Consider the following 11,426-nt stretch of genomic DNA (forward strand, 5'->3'; position numbering starts at 1 on the left):
AAAACACGCGCGTGAACCGGAGACGCGTAGTCGGGGGAGCCTTCCTGCGTGTTGTCCTGTTGCGCCATAACCGTCACAAGATGGTTGCAACAGGGAATCAAGGAAGTGAAAACTTGCTGGAACACGAGCAAGGAACAAGGCAATCAAATCATGCCTTCGTCACCGACGTTTGATGACGTCTTATATTTTCCTTCTTCAATATTTCCGTGTTTTGGTCGTAAACTCCAAGACAACCCGTGGGTGGTGCTTTTTATCATTTGACACTTTGACTAAGGCCTGGATTCCCTTTCTAAGATTGTTTTTGGGAGGAGGGCTGAGCCGATAAGTGTGACTCAACCTATCCCTAAAACCTGATTTTGGCTTAGAGTTCCTGCACGTCAATTTGCGCCCCCGATGATAAAATAATTGTTCAAAGAAATACTTTATGCGCAGGAGCGGCTTTCCACTGCAAAATCATACGAAGCTGCATTTTTGTGGGATGTTCAGAATGATGTTTAATATCGCGAGATTTTAAGATATTACGAGATTAGGAAACCATAGGTATACCATTACAGAAACGAGGCCGACCTGCACCACGCAAAACGACAGTTTTATGTAAAACGGCCTGGCCTGACGCGTACGGGGTCTGTTGAAAAATGTGCAGCGCGCTAACACGATAAAACTATACACACACACGCACACACACACACACACACACACACACCATTATATATATATATATATAGTATATATAATATATATATATATATATATATATATATATAATTATATATATGTGTGTGTGTGTGTGTGTGTGTTTGCGGAACCAGGGGTTTCGTCAAGGGGGGGGGGGGGCACGCAACATTGTGGGGCCACTGGAGCTTGGGGCCCCTCAAAAGTAATATATATATATATATATATATATATATATATATATATATATATATATATATATATATATATATATATGACTTTTGAGGAGCCCCAAACTCCAGTATGTATACACACACAATGTATATTTATATATATATATGTATATATATATATAGATATAGATATAGATATAGATAAATAGATAGATAGATAGATAGATAGATAGGTAGGTAGGATAGTAGGTAGATGCTAGGTAGGAAGTCCATCTTACTGTGCACAGCCCTATACAGCATAGGCGTGCTACGCATGCATACACAAAGGGCTCACTCATTCTCTACAGACCATTTTAAATGCTGTGATTTTGAGGTTAAGTGTATCGGAATAACAGGCAAAATAAACTTGAGCTGGCCGCTAACAACCATCAAAACCATACATGGACTTGATTCCTAGCTTATGTATTTACGGCCAGCGGGCTGGGCGATATAATCAGCTGATGGCTGGTGACTAGTGCAGAATGTTTCCTTTGTAATAAATGAGTACAACATATCACAGCATTCAAGACATGTTGAGAACATGATGCACTAGTATAATAAGTGTCACACGCTTAACAGCCCATGGAAATGACACATACGACGTTGGCGACATGCAGAATTGCTTTCGTAATCGCGCATAATAATTCATCGGCGCATATTCGACTACTGCTCTAAGGCGAAGGCAGCAAGTCCAATAGGGACGGATCCTGGGCGATCATGGGTGCCGCAGGAGGCCGCAAAGTGGCTCTTGTCAACAAGTATAGGGTCCTCAGGACAAACAAGAAGAACCCAAGACCAACATGGTGGACCCCTAAACGATCGGCAGTGCCCCGGCAGGCTGACATATAAAACCCCGGCCATAGCACAGGACCCTCCGAGCAAAGTACATTGTGCAAGACTATACATTAATGCCCCTGTGCGATCAGGAGTGCACGGACAGGTTAACAACACGAGCGTCGATGGGAGTGAAAAGTCCTCCGCAAATGAGACCAAAGGGAGAGGGCCTTCGATCTAAGTAGAGAGCCCCTGATCATCGTATATCTCCGTGCCTTACCTTATGAGAGCCCTAGCAACAGCACCAACCCTTCAAGCAAGTGGAAAAAAACTCGAAACTTATATGAGGGGCCCCTTAGCAGCTTAGTGTGCCCTGGCATATGGGGCACACGGAAAGGGTGTAGAGCCTTTCGGGCGACTGGGAAAAATCCGCGGAGGAAAACCTGATCGATCAACAGTGGTCAGGCATATAGGCAGATACGTTCCAATAGCACATTGGGCCCTACGACAAAATGCAGAGATCAAGGGCGACGTGGAAAGCCCCTTAGCGATCAGACTGCCCAGGCAAGTGGACATATGGGGCCAGGCAACTAACAACGTAGTACCTCTAGACGGCGTAATGAGCTCCAAAATTTCCCTCAAACAACACCTTCTCAATCAGCGAAGTCTGGACTTCGTTTGCTTTTGAACCCTTTACTTTTGCTAACAAGGGTTTTTGGTCGTCTGCATGCCCAAAGGCATCCAATTTTGTTGTGTTTTGTTGTAAGAAAACTGCACCCGTCCGGCCGGTTATGGGCTTCTTCGGAGCCTTCAGGTCCCCTCGGCATGGTCAATGGGGCATGGTCCCGTGCCTCCCTACCCTCTGCATCCGCCATGGGCCCGAGCAGCTGATTAGATGGGGCCCGCCAAGAACATGGCCCATCCATTCAAATAAGAAATACTCCGACGCAATGTGTAGGACTCTGAGTGCGCCGAAACGATCGAGTGCGCCGAAACAGGTTAACACATAAGGTCGCCGAGCATTCGTGCCATGGCTTCCGGGCTGCGAATTTTATATGATTGCGGTGAAAATCGCTCCGAGACCCCGGAAGGCGCACCGATTATCACGCTGTTAGGACCGTAAGTCCAAGAACTCGCCAGGGCATTGCCAGATGCACCGGAGCAGCTCCGGATGAGTATAGCGAATTGATGGCTAAGCTGCGCCGAAACGATCGAGTGCGCCGAAACAGGTTAACATATAGGGCCCCGTCAAGAGCGTGGGGCCCTCCACTGAAATAAGAAGTACCCAAGACCCAATGTAAAGGGCCCTCGAATGATCGAGTGAGCCCGAGCAGGTTAACCAATAGGGTTCCCAGCAAGAGCGTAGGGCCCTCCATTCGAATGGGAAGTGCTGAAGACCCTATCTAAATGACCCCAGAATGATGGAATGTGCCCGAGTAACGTATCAGAAGGGAGCCGACAAAGCATAAAGCCTTCCATTGAAAGAAGAATACCCATAACCCAGTGCAGAGGGCCCCCGAAAGATGGAGTATCCCCGAGCAGATCATCAGGTGGCCCAGACAGGAGTGTAGGGCCCTAAATTCAAATACCAAGACCCAATATATAGGGCCCCCGAACAACCCACTGTGGCCGAAGCGGCGAACAGTAGGGGTCCTCGACGAGTGCGTAGGGCCGTGCATTCAGATAGGAAGCACTTAAGACACAATGTGGAGGGTTCCCGGATATTCGAGTGTGCCCGAGCAGGTTAACGGATGGGGCCCCGGCAAGCGTATAGGGCCTTCCGTTCATACCCACGACACGAGGTAGAGGGCCCCGAGTAGTCGAGTGCGCCAGAGCAGGTGAATAGATAGGGCTCTGGAAAAGCGGAGGGAGTTCAGAAAGGAAGTACCCAAAACCAGATGCATATGTTCCCCACAATCGAATGGACCCCAATATCTTATTAGGAGGGGCCCCCGCCAGGAGTGGAAAGCCCTCCATTCGAATAAGAATATCCCAAACGTGGTGTGGAGGGCCCCCTAAAGATGGAGTGTACCCGAACAGGTTATCAGATGACACCGATAGGAGCAGAGGGCCCGAAGCGCAAACACCAGGAACCAATGTGCAGCCCCCCCCCCCCGAGCAATCCAGTGTGGCCGAGAAGGCAAATAGAGGGGCCCCGACAAGTGTGTAGGGTCCCATTCAAATAGCATGTGCCCAAGGCCCAATGTAGAGGGCCTCCGATCGATCGAATGTGCCCGAGCAGGTTATCAGATAGGCCCCCATAAGAGCATAGGGCCCCTCATTCAGAAAAGAAGCGCCCAGGACCCAGTGTGGAAGGTCCCCAAACGACTGAGTGTGCCCGAGCAGGCCATCAGATGAGCCCCCGACAAACGTGCAGGGCCTTAAGTAAGTGAGGGAGGGTTGGAAACGCCCTGGACCAATGTAGAGGGCCCATGAGCATATCGCAAGTGTGTCGGTAGGTTAACCGAGACCCATGTAAAGGCCCTCTGGGCAACCGAGAATACCCCGGCAGGTTACGATATGGGACCGCGGCTATAGCTCACAGAGCCTTTCTGCCGAATGGAAAAAACACGTCGAAGGACCCGTGATTGACAAGAGTGCCCCGGCGCGCTAACAGGAAGGGCCCCAACAATAGCGCAGGGCCCTCCGAGCAAATGCAAAGAAATGAAGGGCAACGTGGAATACTCCTTAGCGATCGAAATCATCCGGCAAGTGGGCATATAGTTCCCCCAGACACAGCATGGGGCCCCTAGACAATGTAATGGGGCTTGAAATTTCCAGTTCACAACTTTTCCAATCATTTAAGAATTTTTCTGACGTTTCATAGGCCCTTCACGTTTGCTTACAACTGTTCATGGTCGCCTGGAAGTCCAGAGAAACCCAGTTTTGCTGCGTTTTGTGTTTTAAAAAAACTGCACCTGTTCGGCCGGCTACGGGCCCCCTCAGAGCCAATGGGCCCCTTCGGGACTCAAGGGGGGGGGGGTCATGACCCCGTGCCCCCTCTGGATCCACCTGTGTATATATGCATACATTTAAGCAACCCTGAGCCTCTGAGCTTGCACGACCTTCACGTCGATCATTGAAAGGGCAGAGCAGTCAAAGCCTGGCCACCGAACGAGTCCCCAGTGTCCGTCTTGAAGAAACGTGACCAGCGTTTTGACGTGTGTTGAAAGTTGATATAGCCAAGGAAGGTCTTGAATCTTGGTGTTTCGGACGGTGATCAGAATAGCAAGAGGCAGTGGATAAACGCCATCAGAACAACATCGTTTGCGTTGAGAAGCCTACGCTTTGAATCTGTGCTCATTTTCAGATTTCACGTGTTTTGATTTTTTCGTTTTTCACGTGTTTCGGCAGTGTCACGGCAGGGACCACTGTCGCTGATCGTGTTTTGCCATGCAGTTGGCAGCCGAATCCTACCACACTTCACGGTTGTGTGACACATATGCTTGCCACTTGTTCAGTAGCAGTAGCCTGGGCTGGATGCCGTCCTGCGGCTGGCGCCGGCCAGCTCGCCAGCGCCGTCAGAGTTTGATGGGAATAACGTCAGAGTTTGATGGGAATACGGGCCGAGGCTGTGGGAGCCGGACCGCGCAGACTGTTTGTGCGTGTGGGGTTTGTGCGTTTACTTTGTTCCTGTAATAAAGCAATTACGGACCGACCAAAGTAGCGACGAGGATGGGATGGAGTTCGGTGCAATACACTAAATTTCCAGCTTAGTATGCCTAATTATTTGCTCAGTTGCTTTGGCTTAAACGCCGACACCGTCGCCGCCATTTTTTGAAGCACGTGCCGCCCTGAAGAATCACAGCTGCTGCCGTTTTGGCCTTTGCTAAACTTGAAATGGCGCAAATGCATGGTAGGGTCGCCGAGCATTCGTGCGATGGCTTCCGGGCTGGGAATTTTATATGATTGCGGTGGAAATCGCTCCGAGACCCCGGAAGGTGCACCGATTCTCACGCTGTTAGGACCGGAAGTCCAAGAACTCGCCAGGGCATTGCCAGATGCACCGGAGCAGCTCCGGATGAGTATAGCGAATTGATGGCTAAGCTGACGGCACACTTTGATGCGAAAGTTGATCCCACTTACGAATGAGCCCAGCTCTATACTCTCGGAAGGAAAGCCGGAGAAAGATTTGGGATTTTCGCGTCCCGTCTGCGAATCCAAGCTGACCGCCGCCAGTACTCTGCCGAGCGACGTGATGCAGTCGTGCTCGAGTGAGCGGTGACTCATTGCGTGGACAGGAGGCTCGAGAAGGAATTCTCTCGGAGACCGACGGTTGCCTTGAACGACTCCCTGGAAATAGCGAAACAGGAGGAACAAGTTCGCGCCCAGGTGGACATTCTAAATTCCACTGTCTCCTCGGCTAATTCGTCCGAGGCGGATGTTGACCTGCTGGCGCATCGTCGGGCCACATCAGCCTGTCGAATCTGCGGCTAAGCCGCACCAGTCGTGCAGCACTGGCGGCCGATTCAGGCTCCTCGGGCCCCGACAGCAGCCGACGTGCTCCAGAGGCCGTAGCAGACGCCACGCCAGAGGGGACTGTTCGTTCAAGCCAGCTAAATGCTATGCTTATCACCGGGTGGTCCCTAACAGCCGAAGCAGACACCTGCCGAAGCAGACACCAACCGGGAAGTGACCGCTCAAAGCAGGTCGATGGACATATTCCAGCCCATCAGGATTGCACCTACCAAGTGGTGGAAGAACATGCCTGCGGCATCAACATGGTGACGGACAGATCAACCCCAGTAGCTTTAGATCTTTCGCGCAATGGGACACGTGGGGTTACGATGCAGTTGGATACGGACACTAGTCACTTCATCAGCAACAGGCCGATGTTCACCAGCATGCGGGCCAACCCACCAGCCTAGGAACCGCCGAGCCTGTCCCTGCTGACTTTCACGCGGAAGAAGCCTCGGCGACGGCTGTGGCCATATTGGAGGTCGTCTACAAAGGTCAGAAGGCGGCGCTGCCTCTCGTCGTTGCGAACACAGAAGTACCTTCTCTGTTGAGCGGCTACGTGTGCTCGAACTGGAGTGGAGATCCCCGTCCCTTCAGTTGCCGAGGATCTGGCAGCTGCCTTACAGAAAGATTGAGCTGAGAACAGCGACCTGCTGAAACCGGACATGGGTCGCTGCAACGTTCGAAATATCTCCATCGAACTTGATCCGGCAGTAAAGCCGATCATTCTGAAAATTCGACCTCACGTCTCCAAGCAGTGGGAGGCGATCGAAAGAAGCTGGACAAACAGGTCGCAGAAGAAATTTTGGAACCAGTGAGAACGTCTCGCTGGGCCACACCAGTGGTGCAGGTGAAAAAGGCAAATGGCACTCTTTGTCTTTGTGGCAGCTGTGATCAAACGGTAAATAAGGCCAGCCAGCTGGAGAAGTACCTGCTGTGCAGGGTGGACACGCTATTCGCAGTTACGGCTGGCGGCAAGATGTTCACCAGAAGTGACCTCCGCGAAGCTTACTTCCAGCTGGAACTGGATGACAAGAGTAAGGAGGCACTCATCACCAATACCTTCATGGGGTTGTTTCGCCCAAATCGCCCGGCATTCGGCGTCAAAAGCGCTGTCTTGATCTTCCAGCGAAAGATGGAAGCGGTGCTGTCATATGTACCTAATGTGGCGGTATTCCTCGATGACATCGCCGTGACTGGTCCAGACCCATCCGCTCATCGAGAGCACACTCGAGAGGTGCTGCGCAGTTTGAGCTCAGCGGACCCGACAGTCGATGAAGTGAAGTCTGTATAGTTGGCAAAAGAGGTGAAGTACCTCGGCTTCTGCGTCTCTGACGCCGGGGTCCACACGACGACGGAGAAGACGAAGGCTGTGCAGGACGCTCCGGAGCCGAAGAACCTGTCTGAGCTGCAGGCATACCTCGGGCTGCTCCGGTGCCACGCCCGATTCCTGCCCGGCATGGCGACGGTAGCAGCATCGCTGTACTTACTAGAGTGGAGGGATCTGGGCCTAAGAGCTTCTCAGCGTGCCACGTTCCGGAAGACCAAACAGCTACTTGTCGCTGCTCCGGTTCTCACTTGCTACAAACCTGGAAAGCCGTTAGTTCCCACAGCTGACGCCAGCTCCTATGGCTTAGGAGCAGTCCGCAGTCATCCTGACCCTGAGAAAGGAGACCATCCAAACGCCTACGCTAGCGGAAGTCCGAGTGATGCTGGACGTAGCTACAGTCGACTCAAGAAAGAGGGGTCAGGAGTGATGTTTGGCGTTGGGAACTTTCACCGATGCTTGTATGGAAGACTCTGACAAAGCCCTGCCTCTCGCAGTGTCCCAGGATGCTGCGGTGGCGACTGCTACTGGCTGGCTATCCGTACCAGTTCCAGTACGTCGCTGGCCAGTACATCGGCAACGCGGACGGCCTCAGCCGCCTGCCTGTGCCAGTCGTTCCAGCTGATGGTCCGGTTCTTGGTTGCGTCATAAACATGCTGGCAGACGTGACCCACACAGTGGATGTAGACATCGTCTGTGCCAGCACGAACCGGGATCCGGTGCTCTCCCAGGCGCTCGGGTATCCGCAAAGAGGCTGGCCGCAGACGCCTCCGACAGAAAAAAGTATTACCCTACTACTATCAAAGGCAGGGGCTGAGCCTGCAGGATGGCCGCGTTATGTGGGGCTGCCTATTCATGGTCCCGCTGCCGCTCCGCGCTCAGCTCATCATGATCCTGCACGATAGCCATCTTGGTATGGACCAGATGGAACGGTTCTAGCGGAGCCACGCCTGGTGGCCTCAACTGGACGCCATAGTCGGGAGACTGCGTTCGAAGAAGTCATCAGTGCCAGATCCATCGTGGGATGCGGCCAGAAGTACTCGCGTAGCCATGGGCATTCACTCAGCGACCGTGGCGGAGAGACCGTGTGGATTTCGCTGGCCCAGTGGAAGGGTGGCAGCTACTCGTTGTAGTGGACGCAAATGTCAAGTGGTGTGACGTTCACACCTGCACTTCAGCGTCATCGGCTGCAGCAACCGGGAAGCTGCGGATCAGCTTCAGCTCCCACGGCCTGCCGGTCATCCTAGCGTCTGGTAACGACACAGCCTTCACCTCGGCTGAGTTTCAGGCCTTCACTGAGAGGAACTGTATCCTGCACATATTCAGCCCTCCCTTCTTCCTGCCTCGAATGGCCAGGCCGAGGCTGTGGTAAAAGTGGTGAAGTCTGGAATCGCTCAGTAGTTGGAAAACAGCTTACAAACGTGTCTGTCACGGTTCCTGTTCACGCACCGCAACACGCCTCACTTGACTACAGGCGGTACCCTGTATGAACTCCTGCTTGGTCTCCCGATGCGGGGCACGATGAGCCCGGTGTACCCGGACCTCGCCGCAAAGGTAGAGCACCACCAGCAGGCGTGGAAGGACCGCTCGGACCGGGGTGCCTGTGGCCGACAGCCTCGGGTGGGCCAGGAGGTATATGTAACAGTCATTCCACAGTAGGATGAAAGGTGGGTGCCGGCGGTGGTGAGGCCCGCTCGAGGGACAAAGCTGTGAGGTCTGTTTGATGGATGACTGGGTGTTCAGACACCACCACTCTCACCTGAGGACTCGCTGCGCGCCCGCTCCTGCTGGGAACATGCAGTCCAGCTGGCGCCAAGCCCCGCCGCCTGTTGCCGCTCAGCAGCTGCCGCAGGTTCCAGGTGTGAGCTCAGGGTGGCGCTGTCTCCGCCGCTGCACGAGGCGCCGTTTCCGCCGCTGCTCGAGGCGCCGTCTCGGCAGCGGCACGAGGCGCTGTCTCCTCCGCTTCACGAGATGCCGCCTCCGCAGCTGCACGAGGCGCCATCTCCGCCGCTGAGCTCGGCACTGTTTCCGCCTCGGGACGCGGCGCCGTCTCTGCCGCTGAACTCGGCACTGTTTCCGCCTCGGGACACGGCGCCGTCTCTGCCGCTGAACTCGGCACTGTTTCCGCCTCGGGACGCGGCGCCGTCTCTGCCGCTGAACTCGGCACTGTTTCCGCCTCGGGACGCGGCGCCGTCTCTGCCGCTGAGCTCGGCACTGTTTCCGCCTCGGGACACGGCGCCGTCTCTGCCGCTGAACTCGGCACTGTTTCCGCCTCGGGACACGGCGCCGTCCCCGCCGCTGAACTCGGCACTGTTTCCGCCTCGGGACGCGGCGCCGTCTCTGCCGCTGAGTGTAGCACCGTCCCCACCCATGACGCGGTGCCCAATGCGCCACCTTCGTTTCAGTCTGGCCCTGAGGTAGGAGAAACTTCGAATTAAGTAACCCGGCCCCAGCGCTCGCGTATGGCCCGATGCGGTTGGACCTATAACTTCGCTGAGTCCCAGTGCCCGCGTATGGCCCGATGCGTTTGGACCTATAACTTCGCTGAGTCCCAGTGCTCGCGTATGGCCCGATGCGGTTGGACCTATAACTTCGCTGAGTCCCAGCGCTCGTGTATGGCCCGATGCGGTTGAACCCATAACTTCGCTGAGTCCCAGTGCTCGCGTATGGCCCGATGCGGTTGGACCTATAACTTCGCTGAGTCCCAGTGCTCGCGTATGGCCCGATGCGTTTGGACCTATAACTTCGCTGAGTCCTAGCGCTCGTGTATGGCCCGATGCGGTTGGGCCTATTACTTCGCTGAGTTCCAGCGCTCGCGTAGGGTCACGATGCGTTTCTACTTTGATTTCACGGAGAGTCGTTTTCTGTGTTTGTGTGACATCTGTCTGGCGTTAGATGCTAGACCGAATAGTGAACTTGTGGCTCGGAGAAAAAGGGTGTTCGGTAGCAGTAGCCTGAGATGGATGCCATTCAAGGAATGGGGCCGGCCAGCTCGCCAGTGATGTCAGAGTTTGCAGAGAGTAATCGCCAGTGTTTGGGGAAGCCCGGACGCGGAAGGAATCTGTGCGTGTGTGGTTTTATGTGCTTATATAACATGCACTAGGTGCCTAGACACGCCACTATAAGTGTTATGCTCATTTTGTCTCAAATGCTGGCCTGTAAAGTGGTCCTTGCATTATTTCTTGCAACTATTCTTTACGTAATTTAGCTTTCTCTGTGTATATAGCATAATCAGTGTCGTGATTATTCTTATTTTTTGCGATTATTCTCATTCTTATGACATGGCAGGTGAGGTTTTGCCAGTTCCCAAAGAACACTTTCAACATCCACCAAGCATTGAGCTGTTCCCCATCTCGCGTATGCTGCACCCGTATCCCAAATTATTTTTGAGTAGCGCCTGGGCATCGACAGAAAGTTTAGGCAGACTTAATTTGTAGGCAGTTCTTTCCATGCATTACCACGGCCGCTTAGCGTTACACTTTCCATGCATTACCACGGCTGGTTAACGTTACACTTTCCATGCATTACCACGGCTGGTTAACGTTACACTTTCCATGCATTACCACGGCCGCTTAGCGTTACACTTTCCATGCATTACCACGGCTGGTTAACGTTACACTTTCCATGCATTACCACGGCCGGTTAACGTTACACTTCCGCGAAAAGCGTCGTGGGCAGCGCGTTGATGCTCGCCACTGAGGACGGGATGGACCATCGCCGCCGGAGGACCGGGCGGGTAAAGAGCTGGGTGCTGAGCAAAGAACAGCGCGACCTCGCCTGGGGCTGCAGAACACAACCTCCAACTGCTGGCCGCTGATGGCATTGTCATTTGCAACTGCGTGCACTGGTAAAATGAATTACCTGTCAAACTAACAGCAGGTCATTGGGCACTGAGTCGTTAGGGGGAATCAGGCTCTGATCTAATGAGGGTCACGGGGAAAGTTTGATGGCTTGACCTGCACGGGGCGACTAGACGCGCGTTG

The sequence above is a fragment of the Pollicipes pollicipes genome, unplaced genomic scaffold (assembly GCF_011947565.3).
Source record: "Pollicipes pollicipes isolate AB1234 unplaced genomic scaffold, Ppol_2.1 Scaffold_6052;HRSCAF=7182_pilon_pilon_pilon, whole genome shotgun sequence".
NCBI lineage: Eukaryota > Metazoa > Arthropoda > Thecostraca > Pollicipedomorpha > Pollicipedidae > Pollicipes > Pollicipes pollicipes.